We start from the raw sequence: 7,313 nt of genomic DNA, 5'->3' as shown, positions 1-7,313 counted from the left end.
CATGGCAGCTCATCTCATCTCAGGTCAGTTCAGTTCGGTTCAGTTTGGTTTGGTTCGTGGACAACTGGCGGCAATTTTCATTAAGCGTCTGAAGGACTGCTGCTCATATGAGCAGCATTACGCATTTGACCCATTGTCCTCGGCCTCGTAGGAACAGGACAGGACAGTAGAGTACAGAACAGGACAGGAAAATTGAGTTGGCAGCATTGCCATGGAGCATTGTTTGGACACCGAACATTGGATGCATGCATGTAAACATAATCAGTATTTGCAAATACAGGAGTGCGTCGATGTTGCAGGTGAAGCTCGGCCCAATAAATGCAGTTGCAGCACAATGGAATGGGAATGAGGTGTGCGGGTTATGGGATTATAGTCCGATTACGATGGACTTGGCATGGGGAATGCTTCTGTCCAAAATACTCGCATTCTAGCATGGGTAATGTTTGATTATCATCAGGGTAATACATCCGAAATACTTCAGCGTCAGCATGAATTTCGGGGTTTGGTTGCAATTAGCAAGAGAGGTATCTTGCTGACTTGCAGGCTCTATAAACCATAACCTTATCCTTTTACTTTTCTTTTATAAGTTTGTCCCCATTCCATAAATGGTATTGTTGAAACTGGAGCTTAGAAATCCGTAAATTGGATTGGACTAACCAATTATGTAGCTACTGCAATTTGGAACCATTCCCCATTTCGCTCCGAGGTAGCAATTACCAAATTGCTTCGGCCAGCCGCAGTTCAAAGGCAGCAAAGACCGTCCCAGTGCCAAGCGATCCGATCCGATCAGATCCAATCTGATTGCCAAGGGGCCACCAGCTGCTTCCTCTTGAGGAAATAAAAACAGTTGGCCCAATGGCATCGCGGGATGCGATGACAAGACATCGGGCGACAATCGAGCTTATTCAGAGCCGGGACTCAATGGGGAACAAATGACAAATTTTTAATGCCTCACGAAACAAAACGCTGATAAGATCAGCGGCTGTCGCACAAGCGAAACAAAGCGAATAAAAAACGCAAGCCAGGAGCAGGAACAAAGCGATGCGAATCCCAAAAACCCGAATATAATAATAATAAAAAAAACAACAAAAAAAGAACCAAAACAAACAATTGGATGACAAGGACGAGGAGGATCTCAAGATCTCTGGCCGCTGATTTGGGAATTAAACACGCGCGAATAGGAATCAATGACGGACTACCTGCTCGCTCAGGATCAGGGCAGGGGAGGACCTGGGCTGGATGGATGGATGAATGGTTGGATGGTTATTATGCCAGACAGACGGCACACGGTCGAGCACACATTCGAGATTTTTGTCAACAGGATTCGGCGGGACAGCTTGGGGCGTGCAGAAATAAAATTAGTAAAATACACCGTCAGGGCCCTCAAGTCTCGCTATCGCTAGGAAAGAAAGAAAAACATTTTGAAAGGACAAACACACTCGAAACGCTGGGGTGTAGCCGGATTCTCAATCTGACCTGGCTGCCAGCTAGTTGTCATCATTTGTTGATTTTCATTCCGCCTCGTTTCTGCTCCTTCGCCGAGTTTCTGCCTCGTAAAAAATCCTTTAAGTGCACTCCAGAGCACAATGCACTCGCTCTGTCCTGCTGCGCCTCGGCTTTGACAGCGTCCTTTCAGCCAAGTGCCCTATCCATATTCAGGATTCCGGAATGAGGCTAGGGAATGTAGCAGGTTCCACAACAGGCCGTCCATTGTCTTTGGATTACAAGACTCGATATGTATCAGAGGTCTTCTCCTAGATTAGCAGATATATTTAAATTGATGTCTCAGCTGCTACTGTCTGGTATAATTTTAAATTATCTGAGATCAATCTTTAAAAGTATTTTAAAAGGTCTAGCAAATAGTAGAGCCTTTAATATTCCATCCATCTCATTACCATTTCAATAACCCAAAATTTAAATCCATAACTCTTTTGGCGGCGCCTGAATTCCCCGGAGATCTCCTCCGTAGAATGTCTCACCCCGCCAATTCGCAATTTCAATGTCACGCTCCGTGCAAGTGACGATAAATTTGCACTATCCTTGGCCTGAGAGTGGAAAAAGGCAAGAAATTGGAGGGAGACTGGGATTCTGGGATACTAGGGGACTGGTAATGGGGAACGCATCGCTGGCTTCTTGCACTTAGCGAAATTACATGGCTGCCAGGACTTGTTGATTGCCACGTTGCCGGTGGCTAAATTTAGCATTATTAAAAAATTAAGCTGACAACATTCTGGTGTCATCTAGACCGAGGCAAGAACAACAGAAGCAGCCCAAGTCGAATTCCAGCCAACCGAACAGTGACAGAGACAGTGATGGGAGATGGGAGGTGGAAAGAGAGAGCCCAAAGACATGCGTGCGTCATGTGGCAGGGTCGCTTGGACCGCCCGACACTTACTTTAATTTGTAGGTGCCGCCGAAGGAGGGGCCAGGGAAAAGACCAAGGAAAACATGCCTCAGACTCTTGCCACATGCCTCCTCCGTCAGCTGATTAATTGTATTTCTGTTTTTTTGTGTCTGTTTTTTTTTTTTTTGGAGTTATGAGCAAGGCCAGTGCCGCACGCTAAATTAAGCGAAATTTTTCATCCGCATTTAATTACGTTAATGATCCAGGAGTAGGTTCCTAGTCCAGAAGCAGTTGGCTGCCACTTATTAATCAGAGGGCGGCACGCGGCTCGGAACCACTTCCAGTTTGGAAAAACTAATGCTCCACCAGCTGCCAGAGGAGTTCGAGTCCACTCCCCAGACCTTCTCCGCCCACGACTCGGAACTCCAGACATGATTACCAGTCGCTGGGGCAGCGAAAAGTACACGAGTTGTAAGTCAAACTGACACCGAAGATTATGGTTTATGTCGACAAAGTTGACACGTTGTTTATCAAAAATGCAAGTCAAGGACTCTGTCCGGAGAAAAGGCAACAACTGCGCAACAACTTTGTGTTGACGGATGCCTGGCAAGTGCAAGACAAAGGCCCAGACCCTGCCACATCGACTCCATCTTCAACTGGTACTGCAACTGCAACTGCATCGTCGCCTGACACCCCACAAGGGCCAACAAAGGAAATAACCGACAGATAAGCACACAGACTTGTGGATTTGGAGGAATCCGGGGAGTTGCAACTTGTGTAGTGCGTGTGTCTTACAAACAGTTGTAATTAATTTCGTTTTTTCTCACTCTCGCGGGGCTGCAACTCAAATGCAGTCGAGATAGTGCCAGGTCTGAGTGCATTATGTTCTGCTTTCAGACAATATAAATCAGAGATCGGATCGGTGGACACATGAGTGATTGTCGGTGTCCGGATAGACGGGTGGAAGATATTTTAAACTAAGCTAAACAAAGTATTTAATTAAAATAGGATGTTCTTTTAACTTAGAGGTAATTTCCAGAACCTACTTTTTAAATCTCTGAACATAAATATATACCCCCCTGATAGGCTCATATTTTTTGGCCAAAACGTAACGACCTTATAAACTTTTAGCCCTCCGGCCACGATGCTCTATCGTCTGCGGTAAATGATAATGGGAAGCAAATCGCATAACGCCCATTTAGATGACATAACCGATAAACTGTAAATTGCCGACAACAAAACTGGAAACTGGAAACTTTCTGCCACACATTAACATTAACCTATCTGCGTGCGTATCTGCGGCATTGTCTGGGACACATTTATGCGGACCACGCCCACTCGCCCTGCTCCCCCATCCTGTAAAACAGAGTCAATCAGGCCACTCCAGGACCAGAGCCCGAGCATGTGAGCCTGGCCAAAAAGAGAATCAGGATCAGGGAGGAGGACTAGCTGAAAAAGGAGGAGCATTTCCACTTGGCTGACTTATTCCTTCGACGTTCCTTTCGCAGGCTAGGAAGTTTTTTTTCGTGTTAGTTATAGACGTTAAATAACTCCCCGTTGCGTGGCAAACTTTGTTTACGGCAATAAAAAAGTTTTCTTAAAATATACAAAATAAACTCAAGTCCAGAAGCTGCGAGTGGAGAGCCAGCCGGAGAAGGATGTGCAACCTTTTGGGAGCCCTTCCCGGGCGCAAATGTAATATTTGCTAATTTTATGTGAATTCGGAAACTTTGGCTCCCTCCCTGGGAGCGGAGAGTTGGGCATGGGGGTAATCCTCACGAGTAAACGCAAATCTGGCGCATTTATGGCTATAAAATTTTCTCAGAATGCAGAAATACCTTGAGAATCAGTTTTTAGCCAAAAAACACACACAAAGCGAATAAAAACGGGAAAACATCCTTCGTTCGGATGAAAAAGGGAAAACTCAAACAAGCCCCTTACACAGGTCTAATGTATGGGATTATCCCTAAACAAAGCAAACAAACGGCAGCTACTCACGAGGAGTGAAGGCGAATCAATTTTACATATGGCTTGTGTGCGGGGAATCCTTTGGACTCTTCGCTCCTGGCTTATCCTTTCAGATGGAAATGATGGCAACGGGAATGGAAATGGAGTGCTTCTGCCCAGCCTGGCCCGCCTTGGATGCCTAGCGCGAACTTGAGGAAAACAATAAACTTTCGCCTCGGCATCTAATATAAAAGGTGAAAATCTTTTCGAAAGCTTCCAAAGGTCTTTTTTTTCCCTCCCCCAACATCTAGCGGCTCCATGGAGCGCACCTATGCCCCTTGGAAAAATTTTTGGGATCGGAGAAACAACAGCAGCTGGCAGAAGCCCCATAAATGCGGTTAAATGTAAAAGTTTTTGCATCTTTAAGATGAGCTTGCGGTGTTTGTACAAAGTTCATGGCATCCCAGCTGGCTGGGTTGCATACGAAATCAGAGGAGGGTTTCATCGATGATGGCATTCAATGATCCCCCAAAAACAAATTCCTCAAAGTGGCCCACACTTCGTCATCTTGGCTAATTATGAAAGAATCTTGTTCTCTTTTAGAGAACTGGCAGTCGTAACCACACTTATTAGTGGCTGCCACTGTAACAGTTGAAGAAATAATTCTAATTTAATAATATTTATAATTACTAAATAGAAAGAGTTAAAATGTCTTTACAAATGTATTTTCCAGTGTGGCATTAACAAGCCAGTTGCGTGCCAGTCAAGAGCCCAAAAATCAGTGGGTTAATGCATATGCCACACACTCGTTCCCTCGCATTCATGAGTATCCATGAAGTGGAGCCCTGGCCCATCCCAAAATATGACTAAATGCCTCAGCTTGGAATATTGTAAAATGTTCCCAAACATTTCGTTCGGCCCATGCTAATTATGGCCAGTAAATTAGCTGGCGCGACCTTCGAATCAAAGAGTTAAGGCACACATGTCTGGCGTTTTTTCTTTCCTTTTCGATTATAAGCCAAAGTATGCTAAGGGTTTCTCGGTTTTGATTGATTAATTCAAACCGAACTGGGCCATGAATTGAATTTTAAATGGCTCCATAATTTGGCAGCAATTAAACTGACTTATGGGAACGGGTAATGTCATTAAGGTAAATGCATAAATGATTGTCTGACGGACGGGGTTGTCTGCCAAGCTATAAATGGTAAAGCCAAAAGTCAAGTAAATGGGTAGAGAAGTAGTCCCCAGATAGAGTATCTCTGGTTCCCTGAACTGACCAGTTTTTCAGTTTAAATGGATATATTGGTTCCCCACTTTCTTGTCTATTCAATCAAGTTGACACTAACACATGTCGGACCCTAAGTGTTGGAGCCCCACCCCCGCAAAACGGGCCAGGGGATGGGGGAAAAGCCTCTATTAATAGAGCATTAATTGATGATTTTGTTGGGGAAAAGCGTCGTTGACAAACTACGTATCTGATGGATACATGCTCGCAGTTGTACGCCATTGAATGCTGCCATTAATCAAAGTGTAGCTGCTGATTTTCCGAAAAGCTCTGCTGCGGTTAAATATTTTGAGCGGCGACATATGTTGCCGGTGTCATAAAGCCCAATGATTTGTATCTGCATCTGTGTATCTCTCTATAGCTAAGTATCTGTGAGTGTGCGCCTGTGTGTGCCTACCACACCGCAGCGACAGGCCTTGCAACATGCACAACTCTCAACTATTTACCACCGAAAAATTGCTAGTATCTTGGGACTGCTCTCTTGGCTTGCAACTGCATTCGATAGATACTGGTAACCGCAAACAAGCTGCCGCTTCGCCGAGCCAGCTGTTTTTCGGGGAAACTCTTTCCGGGAAAAGGGTAGAGGTAGAGGGTTTAGTGTTCGAGCCAGTGAGGAAAATCGCTCCATTGTGCGTTCTGCGTTTTGCGTTCTGCGGTCTCGGTTTTCAGGCTCTCGTTTCGGGCACGGATTTTGCGTAAAAGTTCTCAAAACATTCCCCGAACTATGGCAAGCATTTTTGTATTCAAAAACTAGTTGGCTGTCAGCATTCATCCGCTGGCTGCTGACTGGCTATATAGCGCAGATAGATAAATGCTAGCACTTATATAGAATTGCGGGAGATAGCCGTTGCCAAAGTTTCGCCAACAACTTTATGGGTATTTATTGATTTTGCGAATAGTTTCCCAGCGAGTTGGTCTGATTGATGGTTGCATAGTTGCCGCATAGACCGCCGTTCTGGCCATTCTGGCGCTCTGGGTTTTAAGGATTTGAGAGATTCATAAGATTTTGGCCAGGCTTTTATGTAATGCAATGTATCAAAATGTTGACTGCTTTCTGTTTCGAGCTTCCACTCCAAAAGCATTCGAATTATAAACTGAATAGCCAAAGTTTTAGTGGGAAATGAGGCAGTTGGAGCTGGAAATGCCAGCTCGAATGGCCCGAATCGATCTAAATATCAATCTAGTGGCTTTTCTCTGTCAGGGAGGAGGGAGAACTACTTGGTAAGTGGCTGCTTTCCCTGCGAAATTGGCCCGGCCTAATGCCACTGCGGCAGTGGTGGCAATGGTGGCAGTGGCAGCTGCTGCAACTGCGGCTGGTGCCTCCCAGCAATTACGGCAACACATGAATTACGCTTCCACCTTCGCATATCGCCCGGGTACTTTCTTGGCCGAAACTTTCGCTTGGTAAGGGTAAAAGTGAGGCTGACAGACCAAACCATACACTGAGGAAATTTCCAAAAAACAGTTAAACTTTGTTCGATATGGTTTGCTATACTTTCTTCCAGTGGGATAATTTCCGGAGGGGCAGCCTAACATTTGCCCAAACACGACTTCAAATTAACACGTAAATTGCAGCGGGCTAACACGCGTCGGTGTGCAGTTCGAGTTTTTGGTGGAAAGTGTTACCAATCCAATTCGAAATGGCCTGTCTTGGTTTCAGTTTCAGATTCAGTTTCGGTTTCGGTTTCCGTCTCGGGCTTTTAGCCATCGCTGTCGGTGTCGGTGTCGCTGTCTTAG

This window comes from Drosophila ananassae, chromosome 3L (assembly GCF_017639315.1).
Source record: "Drosophila ananassae strain 14024-0371.13 chromosome 3L, ASM1763931v2, whole genome shotgun sequence".
In the NCBI taxonomy this organism is placed as follows: domain Eukaryota; kingdom Metazoa; phylum Arthropoda; class Insecta; order Diptera; family Drosophilidae; genus Drosophila; species Drosophila ananassae.
Note: the sequence above shows the minus strand (reverse complement) of the source record.